Here is a 16772-nt window from a genome sequence, read left to right on the forward strand (position 1 = left end):
TTTGTCCCTCTGGCTTTAGAACAATAGCAGTTTCCCGCCATTAGCAAACTCTATGCTGCCTCACTGACCTCTGGTTGATTGCCCTCTCAGCTCTCCCATCACTTTTGTGACAGTTCCCTCCATTAAATTTCCTCCATGAAGAGACTTCGGTTCTGTTTTCCTGCCTGGACCCTGATGGATACCGCCACTTTTCAAATTCCTACCACATGCTGCTAATACCTGTTCTAGTTTTATCCTTATAACCAGTCTTTCCTCCCAATGCTTTGCTAATATTAGTTTGCTTTCACATCTACTCTGAAAGTTTAAAATAAAATTACCCACCTTCTATAAAAGTGAAATATTTTTATAATCATCGTCTAAATGTTTATTTCTCAAGACCAGGAAGAGCAGCTTCTGTTTTGATGAATCCCTGTCAAGTGACACTGACCTAGACACTTCACAAATATTTTCTTTAATCTTCACAATAACCTGCAACGTAGTGCTGCTCCTTATTGATCAGAGGAGAAAACTGAGGCGCAGAAAGGTGAAGAAGCTTGACCACGATTATGTAGCTCATAGGTGGTGAGTCTGGCTTCACCCCTACAGCTGTCTGATACACGTGCTTTCTACCACCCCACTCTACTTTTCTAACACATTCCATGCCTACCTTCATGTTAACCAGTGTTTGCTCATCCTTGTGGTTTTAATAAGCACAAATAGGTCTTATTATATACTTACATAGTGATTTTAGAGCCACATGAAAGATATACGAATTTAGGAAATGTTAAGTACAAGCATAGGGAACTGATTGTGTCGTGGTCAGGTCAACAATCGTATGTGGCGTCAACTGTCTTTCCAACTACCATTTGTACACTTGAACCATGGAAACAAAATCTAGTTAATGAGTTAATTCTGTTATATAAAATCAATCGTATGTTTCAATATCCATTGAGCTCCACAATGAAGTTAACCCAGAACAGGTACTGCCATTTTATTCTACAAAAATTGGAGAGGCAGAACTAAAAGAGTAGTTTTACATGATTACCTGTGTTTTGAATGGAGAAAGCTAATTCCTAAGAGAAGCTGGCACTTTTAGCAAATGAACAAGAGCCATAATTGAGGCAGATCTTAAGCAATGCAAGATTTAAATCCGAAAAGCATCCTGGTACCTTATTTGCTCACAAACACGAGGGCAGGCACACACAAGTTTGTACATTATTTTTCAAGCACCGTGTCCAAAGAAACTAGAAAGGAAAGTGTGAACCAAAGAAGTATTGGAGCCAGGATTTCAAGCGGGAATTAACAACAAATGAGGAATGAGTAAATTTCACTTGAAATAGAGAGTGAAATATGAGCTAGCTTTCCTTTTTTTCTGTCAAATCCTTGCGGCTTGGCATTCGCCTTGGGTCGTTACAAATCCTCTGAAAGAATTTGGCCTAATTTCACAGATAACACTTGGGTATATCCACACGTACATTTGTACTTTGTGGATTTTTCTGTGACAAATTAACATTCCATACTGATTTCCCACTGCTGCCTGGCATTCACTGTTGCCAATTCCTTCCAGTAATTGGCTGCTATATTTTAAGAGATGACAAATGAATCATAATATATAGAGGAGTAAAACACAAGTGCCCTACAATTCCACTCTCCTGAAAAAAATCCTCACAATCCACAAGCTTATCATACATTTTTAAGACAAAAAGAAAAGATTTCTTGGATGATCTACTGTTTTAAAAATGCCTGTGCCCCTGATCCCTTCTATTAGCCGAGATGATCAGGAGTTAATTCTATATCACTGTTGATCCCAATGTGAAGCATGGTACATGGAGTTTAGATCTGATTAACTCACTAAAAATGTGATAAAGATAAAGAATCCTTCATTTGATACTCATTTTAACAACCAAAAATAAATTTCTACTTTCCAAAAAAAGTCAGATTCCTACCATTTAATGGGGACATTCTGTTCACCATTTCAGGCCATGCTTTTAGAGTTGCAAATGTTTTCATGTGGAACTTAGTATAAAATTATTTTCTAGACTTTCAGTGGCTGTAAAATATATTCATTACAAAACAGATGGGCTTATTTTAGGTCTTATTTTTAGACTTTTCTAGGGAAGAGTTTTTCACAACCTCTCATGATTGAGTGCTGCCTCTAAGAGAATCCTGTTTTATTTACCCTAGGGCTCTTTTTGCTGAGATTTATTTTCTTTTCAAAAACACCCTAGTGCTAAGGCATTTAGCATTCCAGGCAGGAGTTAACAATGCATCCTCTAAAGAAAGACCTAGCATTTAGTCAGCAGTCAGCAGACGTGGGCTTAAGACCTGGCTCTACCAATAACTAATCCATGTCACCTTGGGAAAGGGTTTTAACTTCTCGAGGCCTGTTTCCACATTTGTGTAATGGGATAATAGTTATAGCTATATGTCGTTCACAGAGGTCACGTGAAATAATGAAACGTACGTGAGAGTACTTAGAGAATCCGCCCATTCTGTAACGCTTGAGAACTTCACGCATAACTGACATGGCGCTAGCGAAGTGGCAAGTACTCATCTATGCTCTCGGTCCCAAATTTCTAAGGTTTTCTACACTTCAGCAATTTAGCAGAAGAGTCAGAAGAGGAAGAAAAAGGAAATAAAAAATTTTTCTTGTATTTAACTTTCAGATACTTACTTCAAGATCTGTTACCTCTGCAAAGGCAATCTTACAGACAGTATATGTGTCCTGAGCAGTAATCTTTTTCTTCTTCTTTACTCTTAAATCAAACATTGCCAGGGACTCCAGATGCTCTTGATTCAAAACCAAGAACTGAAAGATTAGACAGAATTAGTTAAGAACTTCCAACTGGTATTAGCTACCCTAGTCGCTCCAACAAAGAAGAATAATTTCTTCTAGGCGATATTTATGACATCCATCATCTACAAGATCTGGCTCCCCCAGAATTCCATCTTAAAAGTTATATCCAATAAAATAATGTGAGATGCTGGATAATATATTATTTTGTCTTGCCGGGTGAAAATATCCAAACTACCCCTAGTCTTGTTATTGTTTCTTTAAAGACAATTCAGAGAATTTTAAAAGTAAAAGTGTGAATATTCAAAGGCAAGTTAGAGAATTTCAGGATGGCGAAAACTAACAACTAAGAAATTTTACAGGGGTTCCTCAAACCAAGCATTTAATTCTTAAGGGAAATTGTTATCTTTTAGATAGCAAAAAACAGTCCTTCCCTCCTCCGTGTTACGGAGAGTCCGAAAGTAGAGAAAGGGAGAGAGGATTAATGCACAAGGCCACTGAGATGAGTACCAGGGGTCAGATTTACTCTCCCCGCTGTAACAGCTAAAAAACCAAGGAAAAATATATGCAAAACAGTTTTCAAGACATTGGACATCACGTGTTGAAAGCCAGTGATGCCTGAGAGATGGGAAATGACAATGTGAGCCCTAGGCTTTCCCAGCTTACTACCTTGAGATAGTTTCAAGGCCGCAGAGTAGAGAGAGAGCACCCAGGTAGAGCCTGGTGGACTCCCCAAGTTGAGGAGACAGAGGCAGGAGTCCAGGGAGCGCAAGGCCGCCAGAGTTTGTAGGTCAGAGTACCAGAGAGGAGAGAGCTGCACAGAAAGACAACCCCAGAGACCGGCAGAGGGGCCCCCTCAAAGATTCAGCCAAGTACAGATAAGAGCAGGTACGTGATGCAGTTTACCAGTGACTGGCAGGTAGTTAGGATTAGACAGGATGGAAGACTGTGCTGACCCGGGGCCAAGAATAGTACCTATTCCTACCGGCCAGACTGGAAAACCTTGTAATTTACTGGAAACTGGAAAGAGTGCTTAGAAGGGACTTGCCTCAGTAGTGGGGAATAATTGGCCCTAGAATAAATGCTGCATTGGTCCATGTGTTTCTCAAACATCACTTCTTCCGCCATTTAGCTTTACATTGTATACAAATCTAAATGATGCATTTTAGTCCTCTATTATTTTGCATTACTGCAAATTCTAGCACTGTCTCTATTGGTACATATTCTCAACATCTAAAAGATTTGTTTCATTGTGACACTGCATGTAAAGCCAATGTTTTAAAATATTATTATTTTTAAGTCATTCTATATATATATATATTCTTCCTGCTTCCTTGGACTTTCAGAATTTAGCGCTCTTTAATTTCAAGTTTCTTTAAGGATAATACATTCATAGTATGCTATTTTTAAAGATTTTTTTGCATATAAATACATGCACATGATTCAAAAACAAAACAGTAAAAATGATATGCCATGAGAAGTCTCACTCCCGCATCCTCATCTCCCAAGATTTCCACACCATCACATACAAATAACCACTTTTAGGAGTCTCCTGCATTCTTCTGGTGCTTATATATACAAACATAAGCAATCACACTTTCATTTCTTACACTAAAGGTAACATACTATGTACACACTACGTCATGCTTTTTGCACTTTCTAATTTATTTTGAAGATCTTTCTATCTCAATATACAAAGAGCTTCTTCATCCTTTTTTACAGTTGAATAGTATTCTATTCTATGAATTTAGAATCCATAGTTTGTTTAATCAGTTCCCTATTATTGGATATTTGAATTGTTTCCGATATTTTCCTCTTAAAAAAATTCCACAATGCAAAACTTTATATATACTTTATTTCTTACATGTATATATATATATTTGTAGTATGAATTCTCAGAAATTGAATTACTGGGTCAAAGGGTAAAATGCATTGGTAATTTTTCCTTCTGTAAGAGTCACACTGATTTGTGCTTCTGTCAATAATATATGAGAAAGCCTATTTTCCTACAGACTTGCCAATAGAGTGTATTCACTGCATATTTTGTAAATAGAAAATTCCCTTTTTTGCTAATAGTCTGATACATTCTGATTGAATAAGAATATTTTCACTTCCATTGTTAGAACACGAAGTATAATTTTTAATATTTTTAAGTATTCTTAGAAAAAAGGGAATACTGAAAATAAAAAAAATTAGGGTATTTGGATATACTTCTATACCATCATGAATACTTATTTACTTTCTTTAAGAAAAAAATTAGTAGTACCAGAAATAAAGCCTGTGAATATTTTGTGTCTATTCTCTTTATTGACATTTTAAGTCAGTTTAACGATTATTAATATGTACTAGTCCAAGCTCAAAAAGCATATGCAAAGAACCATATTTTAAAAAATTTAGCTATGTTCTAAGAAACATTCTTTTGAACAAAAATTAGTATGAATCCTGAAACTTCTCAAGTTGTCTAGCCTCAGTGGCTTAAAAAAATATGTAAAAATAAAAAGAGAAAATAGAGCAGCAATCAGAAGCTCATCACCTAAACGTGCAGCTTAAAATAGAAACACCTAAGTAATTATACGGTGCATACTTGTGACAAGTATTATATTCAACAATCAGACTGGGTCCTGGGCCATCAAAACAGTGGTTGTTACTATCATTTATTAACTTGAGGCCTTTCAATTCAAGGTGCTATGTAAATGTAAGACATCAATTTTCTACTAAAAAACACACCACAATCAGAGAGGAGACAGACCTTGCCTATGAAGCCCAAGAGACCTGAGCAACAAACATGGGTTCTTTGCCCAGTGGTCTGAGAACTCTAGGCCTCTGGTTTTCAAACTGAGTTCAGTCGATTCCTAAGAGGCTCTTTAGGGGCTTGCAAACATTTGATTAGAATTTCACATTAGAACTATGACTATGATTTTAAAAAACCATCTGAAATGATATAGCCACTATATAAAACAGTATGGCAGTTCCTCAAAAAATTAAAAATAGATTCACCATAGGATCCAGTAATTCCACCTCTGGGTGTGCACTCAAAAGAGTTGAAAACAGAGTAAGAGATTCTTGTGCATCCATGTTCATAGTGCAATCGTTCACCATAGCCAAAAGGTGGAAGGAACTCAAGTGTCCATCAAGGGATGAATGGATAAACAAAATATGGTATATACATATAATGGAATATTATTCAGTCTTAAAAAGGAAGGAAAGTCTAACGACTGTTACAATATGGATGAAACTTGATTATGTTAAGCTAAGTGAAATAAGCCAGTCACAACATGACAAATACTGTATGATTCCACTTCTATGAGGTACCTGGAGTAGCCAAATTGATGGAGACAGAAAGTAGAAGGGTGGTTGACAGGAACTGGTGGGAGACACAAATGGAGAGTCATTGTTGAATGCATATGGAGTTTCACTTTTGCAAGATGAAAAGAATTCTGAAGATTGATTGCACAACATTGCGAACGTACTTAACGTTTCTGAATTGCACACTTAAAAATGGTTAAGATAGTAAGTTTCATGTTATAAGTATTTTACCACAATTTAAAAATAAATCTGAACTCTCAAATGTGTTGTGTAGGAATATCTGGAGATCATCAACAAATTGACACATATGCTACCAGATAATTCATTTTTGTGCAGACTTCAGAATAAAGCTTCCTCTGCCATTTGTTTAAGAGTATCCAGAAAGTCAAGCTATTAGATCCTTGTTAGAATGTGGGTGAATCAGACTGCTCTCCACACTTTCTAACCAAAGCAAATACAGCTATAAATCATATGCTAAGACCATCTTCAAACCTGGATTTCATATTTGGGCTGATTAAAACAGTCTCCTTGTTCTTGCTGATTGATTTGCTAAAAATAAATGCTATAATTTGCCCTTATAAAGTAAATTCACACTATAAAACTGCTCATTATAAGATTTTGTTTGGTGAAAAAGTCAACAGTCTCATGGCCAAAAGTGTGTGGAAAGTGCTTCTCTTAGCTGAAGTGTAGAGACGTGTTTAGGATAGCAAAAAGGGGAAGTTTATTCTATAGGAAGAGGTTTTCACTGGGAAAAAAAAGTGCGTGAAAATGAATACTAACAGGAAAATATGAGTTGATAAGATGGAGAAAAATAAGAATGTAATAAAGCTTGCAGTTGGATCATGTAGTATAAATGTGTACAGGTACAGTTGAATACATATATGTATATGCATATATTTTTCATAGATCTACAAATAAAAGATCCAAATCTGTCATATTTGGGGTTCAAGACTCTTCTGCTTTTAAATCCATTCTGTTCAAATTCTATTTCCCACTGCAAGACATTTATCTACTATAGGGAAAAAAATATAGCCTCACGGAAAATAACTATTGATAAGCTAATCCAATATATGTGATTAGCTAAGGAAAAAAATTTAATTACCAGACAGAAATGATTTAGAGCAAAAAAGTATGTACTCGCTAATACACATTATTCTGTCACTTAGAGGTAAAACATCTCTCGAAGTGTCAATAAAGACATTTGTCAATGTCTATAATTTAATATTAGACTAAAATTTAAATGACAGCAATAAATCTTGCAGAATTGAACCTTGAAAATAAAACATGGCATACTCACTCTTCACTCCTACAATATCTTTTTTTGACATCTACAGACTAGGCAAATGATTTCCCCAGTGGCACGGAAAATTGAAAGCTGAAGATTATTCTTTACGTATTTGCACTGGTGGTGATGTAAGTGATTCAGAAGTAGAGACTGTTCTTAAGAGCTGGGGAGGCAGAAGGGGCAGGGAAATGAAACTGAACTCCTGGGCCATGAAGCACCACGGCTTTATGATCTGGTTTTAGTACACTAAGACCTGCCTGTTTTACTTGTCCTAAGAATAGAAAGGCACTGCAGAGTCAGAACAGTGAAAGAGGAAGCACGTCGCTTTCAGTACGCATTGTAGCCTCTTTTCCTTATCTACAGAGAGGGACCTGCAGGTTGATTTGGGCACGAAGCCTTATGATTTGAAGTAAAACATCAAAAATACAGCTATCAGAAAAAGAGGCAGCACACTATAACTTTCCGTCCATAAATAGGAAAAATCACGTTCTTTGAGGAGAATTCTGCAAGGGATTAAAAGCAAGTCAGCCACAACCAACCTTTGCATATCCTTTCAGTCACAGGTCACTAGATGTACGAGATAAGCCCAGAAGCCAGGGGTCATATTAAATTAAAAAGCGCCTGGAAGAAAGGTATGCACAACAGGATATTAATTAACACTGAAAAGGAGATTTTAGAAGAAATAATATTTCAAGTTCAGTTGCGTTAAACAAGATTACACACAAAAATCTAGTTGAAAATCTTTACTCATAGAGTTATATATAGTGCTGTAGAAAGATATCTAAAACGTATTGCCTATGATTGGGCAGAATACAAATGGATTGTTGTTCATTTTTACAAAATACACAAATAAAAAATACTTAGCTCTCAATTAACGACTTTAATTTATTTCTGAAGATCATGCCATTAAATGAAAAGGTATTTTCATTAATTCTAATGGGGAAAAGTGATGATACAGTCTTTCCCATCTCAAGACACTCAAACAATGTTCACAAGTAGAAAAACCTATCAACAGATGATATGAATAATAAAAGGTGTTTGAAAGTAAATAAATACAGTTTGCGCATAATGGTAGCAAATGAACGTGTATTGTATCCATCAAATTTTTGAGACCTCTTAAGATGCAGCATCAAATCATTTCCCAAAAGGATTATTTCCACTTAGAACCCCACGAGGAGCACATGGGATACCCATTTTACCATCCAATTAAATGTTAGGTGTTATCACTTAAAATATACATATTTCAATTTGATAGGAAAACGGCATGTGATCTTAATTTGTGTTTCTGGGGTGGTAAGTTTGAACTTTTCATTTACTTACCAGTGCTTTGTACATCCTCTTTTGAAAATTGTCTTTTCACATTCCTTGTCCACTTTATCCTAGAGCCTTAGTGTTTTTCCTATCAATTTGCAGGGCAGGCTTCATGGGCGTGCAACCTGTGCCGTCCCACTGGGCCCCACACTCAGAAAAGCCTCACACTGGGTGTAATGCCATGCTGTCCCATCTTGAAATTCTTAATAATTTTGAACAAAAGGCTGCATATTATTATTTTGCACTGGGCTCTGCCAATTACATCGCCAGTCCTGTCCGCTTGTATTAGCTTTATATGTAGCAAGGGTATCAACCTTTGGCTACATGTGATAATATTTTTTAGGAAAACTAAACAATTGTTTATTCAGCTTTTATTTCCTATGAATAAAAAGACATGCTCACTGTAAATTTTTATATCCTTTAGATGGGTATTCTCCTTTAAGAAATTTAAGGAAATAACATAAAATAAGCACAGAAGTATATGAACAAAGAATTTTCACCAGAGCGTTTGAAGCCCAATATTGAAACAATACAATAGATTTTTATTTAAGCTCTAAAAATGTCGATTTTAACAAAATAATTTTCATACTTTATAACCCAGAAATTCCACTTCTATTTATTTATCCTGAAGAAACATATATTAAAGATACATCAGGGGCCGGCCCAGTGGCATAGTGGTTGTTTGGTGCTCTCCACTTTGGTGGCCAGGGTTCATAGGTTCGGATCCTGGGCTCAGATCTACACCACTCATCAAGCCATGCTGTGGTGGTGACCCACATACAAAATAGAGGGGGGTGGGCACAGGTGTTAGCTCAGAGCCAATCTTCCTCACACACACACACACAAAAGATATGTGGAAGAATGCCTATTGGGGCCAGCTGGGTGGCACAGTGGTTAAGTTCATGCACTCTCCTTTGGCGGCACAGCCACTTTGGAAGACAATTTGGCCGTGTCTTACAAAACTAAACATACTCTTACAGGATGATCCAGTAATCCTGTTCTTTGATATTTACCCAAAGGAGTTGAAAACTTATGTCCACAAAAAAACCTGCACACAGACGTTTATAGCAGCTTTAGTCATAACTGCCAAAACTTGGAAGCAACCAAGATGTCCTTCAGTAGGCGAACAGATAAATAAACTGTGGTGCATCAGACAATGGAATACTACTCAGCACCAAAAAGAAATGAGCTATCAAGCCATGAAAAAAACGTGAGGAATCTTAAATGCATATTACTAAGTGACAGAAGTCAATCTGAAAATGCTACAAACCGTGTGAATCCAGCAATATGACATTCTAGAAAGGCAACACTATGAAGACAATAAAATGATCACTGATTGTCAGGATTTGGGGGAGGGGGAGGTTGAATAGGCAGAGCACAGAGAATTTTTAGGGCAGCCAAAGTGCTCTGTATGATACTATAATGATGGACACATGTCATTATACATTTGTCCAAACCCACAGAGTGTACAGCACCCAGAGTGAACCTTAAAGTAACTATGGACTTTGGATGATTATGATGTGTCAATGTAGGTTCATCGACTGTAACAAATGTGCCACTCTGGTGGGGGATGTTCATAATAGGGGTGGCGATGCATGTGTTGGGGCTGGGAGTATGAAAAACCTCTGTACCTCCCTCTCAATTTTGCCATGAACCTAACACTGCTCTAAAAAATGTCTTAAAAAATTAAATTGATACATATCCTTACACTTAAATATTTTAATATTTAAAAATGGAGATGTTTTATTCATGTACTACTTGCATATTTGAATTGTCATGTGTTTACATTTTTAAAGATGGGGAAATGCTTATAATGTGTGCAGGAAAAGCAGGGGACTCAATTCTGGGTATATTATCATGTCAAATGTGTAGAAAATACCTAAAAGGACTCAACCCAAATTGTTAATAACTGTTTGCCTCTAGGTAGGGGGATTATGGCTTATTTTTCTACTTTGTACTTTGTACCTTGCTTACTTTATACTTTTAATTTTGTTTTTACCATTAAGCATATATAGTAACAGAAAAAAGAAAAAAGCTCCTTCTCCCACCTTCCAAAAAACCCCAGTTTATTATATATAGGAATCTTCTAGATTCAAGTCATTAAACCTAATCTTGATGCATTAGAGATGCCTGACTGAACAAATAAAGGATAAAACACACTAAGCTAATAAATGCTCTTTTTTTAATAAAAAGTGATAACCATCAGATTGCCACATTTGTGAGCCTAGTCTCAAGTCAGACTAACACAAAATACCAATACACTTAATTTCTAATCTGTCGTAACTATAGAATTCATGGTTATATAAACAAAAATAAGTAAATAATATAAAATTCTGGTCATTGTTCAGATTTCTGCAAAGAAAAAGTGGGAAAGGATCCTTCAGTTTTGAGCACCACCACAACAACTTGGTCTAAAAGATGGGAAAACATGCCAAAGGGGAAATGGGTGTTGCAAGAGCATGGAAGGTGACAGTAGCGCAGATACAACAACTCTTGGGAGTGAGAGTTGGGCATAAGAGAGAGAAGTTAGGAAAATTAGGAGGCTCGTGGAGGAAGGGTGGGGGAGAGAGAGTTTGGCTAGTCCAGTGTTTTCCAAATAACCAGTGACTACCACATAAGGCTGCTGTGAAGGCTTCATGAAATAATTTATGTCACATGCTTACCGTAGTAGGCACTCAGTAAGAATGAACTAATATTACTATTAATGGTTATATTTCTTATTGTGAATGAATGCATTAGCATTCTTGAAGAGACATTACTCTCCTGTGATTTTGGTAAGTTTGCCTATGTGCCCTCGAGCCCAGTCTTACCTGGATATTCTAATATACCGAATTTCTGAGTCTATAAAACTAAAGACAAGACACCTGGGACGTATTGATATTCCACTAGATTGCCACCTCATGCAGATCAAAATTTTGTAGAATGAGAAATAAAAAATTAGCTAATACAAAATTTATACTCCTTGATTCTTAAATTTAGTGCCAAAGAACTTAATGATACGGATCTAATTCTGAAGTTGACCAAAAAATTGCAACAATTTAGTAGATCTTTAGAAGTGTAATGATGTCGTTTCATATTTTGAGTGGGTATTATATTTGAATTTCATTAAACATGTATAATAATGGAAAACAATCTTTGAAATCAGTGATTATGACTTTAGGCAATCAATGACATGATAGTTGAGAAAGGAAAAAGCAGCCCCTGGCTTCTGGGAGCTGACCTGGCACTCAGAGTTAGACCATGATGTTGCTTTCCTCTTAAACAGAAACAATTTCACAGAACCTCAGCATCATACGTGTGGCCATGATGGATCAAGACAAAAACAAGACCCCCTCATAATCGTGTCTGAACACAGACAAAACATAAAATTGTCTGAGCCCCAAAATTCCGAACATCTCCCTATCCTGAGCATGAGTGATGCTGCCTCTTCACCAATTAGAGCTTTAGCGTGGGTCTGGTCTTCCCTTCTCCCAGATAAAAGTTAAGATACCTAACCATAGAATTACCCCAACTTCCTAAGAGTTTCCAGTCCAAAGCAAATTCCTGCTTCCTTAAAACCCCCCAAATCACCCAACCCAGCCCAGCTCCTACAGGTGTTCTCTAACAGCCCTTCCCTGTGACATCCCACAGTGCCCTGTGCGTCTGTTCTCTCTTTCTACAATGAGTAATAAACCCAACTATAAGTGTGTTCTTGGTGGGTTTTAGCGGAAGGGCATCAACATAGCTATATTTAAAATATATTTACCAATTTATAATAAGCATTTCACTTTGGTTTTGACAAAACAAGCAGAAAAAGGTACATTCAAGAACTCAGATTTTGACTTTTAGTCCCTGCATAGAAATAGAACGGTAATCCTATGACAACTCAAATAGGCCTTTCTTTCCAGTTAGTTCTCATAAACTTTAAGAACAAACTATAAATCTCTGATGGCAAGTTTATGGAGGAGCAACGTTCTAAAAGAGAGCTAAAGCAATTCCTACCTACTGACTACAGTCGTCAGCTTCATATGCAAAACGGCTTATAGCAAGAGCCAACTCATTGCGCCTTTTTACAAACTTCTGATTGTGAACAATTTTGGTCCTTAGCTGTGAGCCAAATGCCCACATCACAAATTCTTCTTGGCATTAAGATAGTTGTTGGTTAAGTGGGAAAACAGTCATGTAAGAACACATAGCCAATAGCCCACCGTCCTTTTGTACGAAACACTATTATTTAGTGTTGTTTCTTGCAAGAGCTTTTCCAGTGCTCTCAGGACAGTCACATTTGTAACGTCCACAATGCAATCACTGAAGATCCTTGGAAAGAGTGACAGAGTAAGCCCTTATACATACAACATTTCAAAGACCAAAAAGCAAGAATAAGCTGGGGGTAGGATCAGGAAATAAGATAAGATTCGCTAATTATTTTATTGATTTCCTGGTAGTCATAAATTTAGTACAAATTTATACAAAACTTTTATTCATTCTACATCTTCAATAAAATGTGGGAATGTCTGTTATTCAATCAACAAATATCTGTTGTTTGTTGAATTAAATCTAATTGTTGTTCCTGTTGATGACTCTGTTGCATTCACTGTAAAGGTCCTGAAATGCTTTGTAAATTGTAAAAACAAAAAAATAGATATGTAAATAATGGTGTGTGTAATTTTAGGGGCAAAGGTATTTTATTCTATTTAACTCTTTTGCAAATTAATAGTCCATACAAATTATATATTGTGACTCACTCCTTAGATATTCTGGATAAATGGGAACTTTCCCTAAATTTACTCTACTATTGTTGTAATGTTCTCACCAAACTCTGAGTCGCACCTAATTTGTTAGAACTGAAACAGAAACCTGTTACTAATCTATATTGAGAAAGGCATGCAATGCTGCATTGTTTTCCAAAAGTAAATGGTGATAGGTGTGGGCTATGCATAGTGACTTCCTTCTAAAGCGGACAGTATGGGAAGAGAGGTGGAGGAGAGTAACTTTCCAGTGGAGAAACCTGGGAAGCACTACTTCAGCCAGATGATCAAGGTCAATATCAACAGCACATTATCAACAGCCACAAATTATGTTGATAGTGTGTACCCTTGATAGGAGGTGATGAAAACAGCACTTTACCTGTTTGATCTTCCTCTCATAAACCCATAATCCAGTGTACTCATGAGAAAACCAGCAGATGAAGTCCAATAGTGGGGTATCTGACTGTCTAACTGGCCAGTGCTCCTCTAACTGTCAAGGTCATCAAAAACGTGGGATGACTGAGAAATCGTCACAGCAAGAAGAGCCTAAGAAGACGTGACAACTAAATGTAATGTGGGATCCTGGAACAGAAAAAGGATATTAGGTTAAAAACCAGGGAAATCTGAATAAAGTATGGACTTTAGTTAATAATAAGTAAATAAACGGTGGTTTTTCACTCGTCTTGTATTACTCTGTAACATACTTGTTTCAGAATATGTAGTTAGAGTTAGAGCCTGTGGCTTGGGACTGAGAAAGTTAATTAACAAGTTCTTGTGGTCGTCAGACCCATGGCTATTTTTCCTTCGTATCACTGTTCTAACCAATGGGATTGGCCCTGGACCAGAAGATAATTTGTAATAAGGGCACTTTCTTCTGGGAAAATGATTTTAGCTGTTTTTCTTGAAATACAGTTGTTTTAAAAGAAACACGTGCTGCCTGCAAAAAAAAAATACGATTGAATCCAATGGTCAACTACAAAACTAAGAACTACAGATCATATCCTATTTTTCAGGGCATTGAATTCCTGGTTTAAAAGTGTTTACTATAGTAAGATCAATTAAGAAACAATGAACATTGAGGGGAAAACTACAAATAATTCAATGTTATACACTTGTGGTCTTTCATTTCCATTTCTTGACTAATCCAATTAATTAGAGGCTAAGACCTTAGCTTGTTAGGAAAGAAAAGCTAACCTGTGACAAAAAATTTTCTGTAAATAACCATAAAATATATAAATCATACACAGGTAACCAAAAATCGAATATATAGTGTGATTACACCATGTAAAATAAAATCAATAGGCAAAAGACTGGGATGAAATATATTACATTACTGACTATGACTGTCTTTGAATAATCGATATACTATTGGGCTTATGTTCATAGAATCTGGAATGACGGAGAGCTATATTTCTAGTAGATTTTTAGTACATATTACTTCAACATCATTACACAAGTCCTCTGAGTCATCCAAAACAAATTTCAAGTAACATGATGCAATAATATTTTTTCCTCATTATGTTAGCTTAAAGTATGTTTTTTTCTTCCTAAGTAAACCACCCTATACTTATTCTTCTTATAGTTTTTCAGGTAAGCATAGTTTATATAAATTTCCCCTCACTTGTACAATTTTTTAGGGTTGCACTGAATTCTAATTCGGTTCCCCAGGGATTCAGACATCCCCCTTGATTTTGTATCTTTAGTCTATTTTAGCCTTTTCACAATTTTTCATCCAAATACCTAATACATATAATAATCACAAGTAGTATTCATTGCCGTAATCCCAATTCAAAACCATAATTACCATACATAGACAACGAAGTAAGCAAAATTCAAATCTGTATAGGATCTAGTTATGAATCTATTTGGTTTCTATTTTTTCCACTCACTAACACAAAGTGCCCAAGATAAAAACTTTTTCAGAAATGTAAGTTTATTTTCACATCTAAGGTTAGGTGCAATACACATATATCTTCGAAGCCATATACCTATATACTTTCATATACAAATACATATACTATACTTAATACATATACAAACAAATAGACAAATGTATATGTATTTCTATTATACTTAATATGTATTATGCATATATGTATTATGTATTTTACTTAATATGTGATGTGTATTATACTTAATACATATACAAATATGTATACTATCAAGGAAATACGTGCTATTTTACGGAGCTTCTGAACTGACTGCTTGAACACTACGTACCAAGAAACTCACACTAGGGCTCAAAATGGCACGGATACTTCCAGGCTCAGAACAAAGCTATAGAGAAGACAGCCAGCTGTTGGTGAACTAATTCCTCTACCAGTCATCACTTACTCTGAAGCCAGGAAGAGAAGTGCAATTCAAAATCAGTATTTTTTCTTTAACAATGATATTTTGTGAGAGAGAAGGATGAAACAAATGGCCAAGATAATTTCTGAGTTATACGTATAAAACTTGATAGGTTACTTAAAAATTTTAGCTGGAGTTAGCATATTATTTGCTCATCTCCACCACTACAAAGATGGGTCACGTTTCTCAAGACTGAGACAGAGAGCTTTACCTTCTTTCAGGCCTGGGAAGGCCACAGGAAACTACAGGGACCGTCCGGTGGCAGGAACCAGAGATGATGGGCATGTTCTGAAGTCAGTAGGGGGAATCAGGCAACACCTGTGCCTGAAACTGCCTGGAGCCTCAGTGCCCACAATACAGCAGCCAGGACCAGGGGGCCAGGCTCCACAGTAGCGCTGCGGAGTCTTCAAAGTAACGGCCAAGATGCAGCCACCGAAGACAAAGGGCCAGCCCTAAACCTGTTTCCTGAGATGTCGGAGCCCAGAGTCCTTGTGGAACGCAGTGGAGGGAAAGAAGGAGCCCCCAAACAATTGAGGTTCACTTTCCTCCACATCTCAAAGCAGATTAAATTTGATTTAGGAAAATAAGGGTCTGTGACTTTTTGTACCCTACTGTTTAGTACCCATTTGGTATGGTTTTTACTCTCTCAATAAAGAAGGTTGGCACAGAGTAGAAATACTACTCTCTGTAAGAGAATTCCCGGTGACCTTTATTGGTATTTTCTGCTCCTGGGGATTGATAGTCAGTAAATCTTTAGTTTATTCCTTTAGAATAGACTCTACAGGGCACAGGATGTATTTTTTTCCTCCATATTATAGAATTTATCTTAGTATTGATTTCACCCTACTTTCATTAGATAAATAAATGTCAAGAGAAACTCATGGCTCTTAAGGCAACTACAGTATAAATTAAGCAAATATATATGACCAACAGGTTAAAGAAAAGTGGGCACTAAAGGGAATAAGGGAACCTTTCTGTCCCTGCCTCTCCTCCTTAGTTCCTGTCTTCCCACACGGTGACT

General features: G+C 36.5%; 1 protein-coding gene across 1 annotated transcript in view; it reads right to left on the reverse strand.

Annotated features, from left to right (window-relative positions):
- Positions 1-16772, reverse strand: part of ZFYVE16 (zinc finger FYVE-type containing 16) — a 100698-nt gene that overhangs the window by 69783 nt on the left and 14143 nt on the right. Inside the window, exons 2-5 of the mRNA XM_070232735.1 lie at positions 13782-13984; positions 7904-7985; positions 6086-6137; positions 2654-2788 (exon numbers count right to left, since the gene is read on the reverse strand). The gene's annotated coding sequence lies outside the window, so the exon portion shown is untranslated. The remainder of the gene's footprint in view (positions 1-2653; positions 2789-6085; positions 6138-7903; positions 7986-13781; positions 13985-16772) is intronic.

The sequence above is a fragment of the Equus caballus genome, chromosome 14 (assembly GCF_041296265.1).
Source record: "Equus caballus isolate H_3958 breed thoroughbred chromosome 14, TB-T2T, whole genome shotgun sequence".
NCBI classification, from domain to species: domain Eukaryota; kingdom Metazoa; phylum Chordata; class Mammalia; order Perissodactyla; family Equidae; genus Equus; species Equus caballus.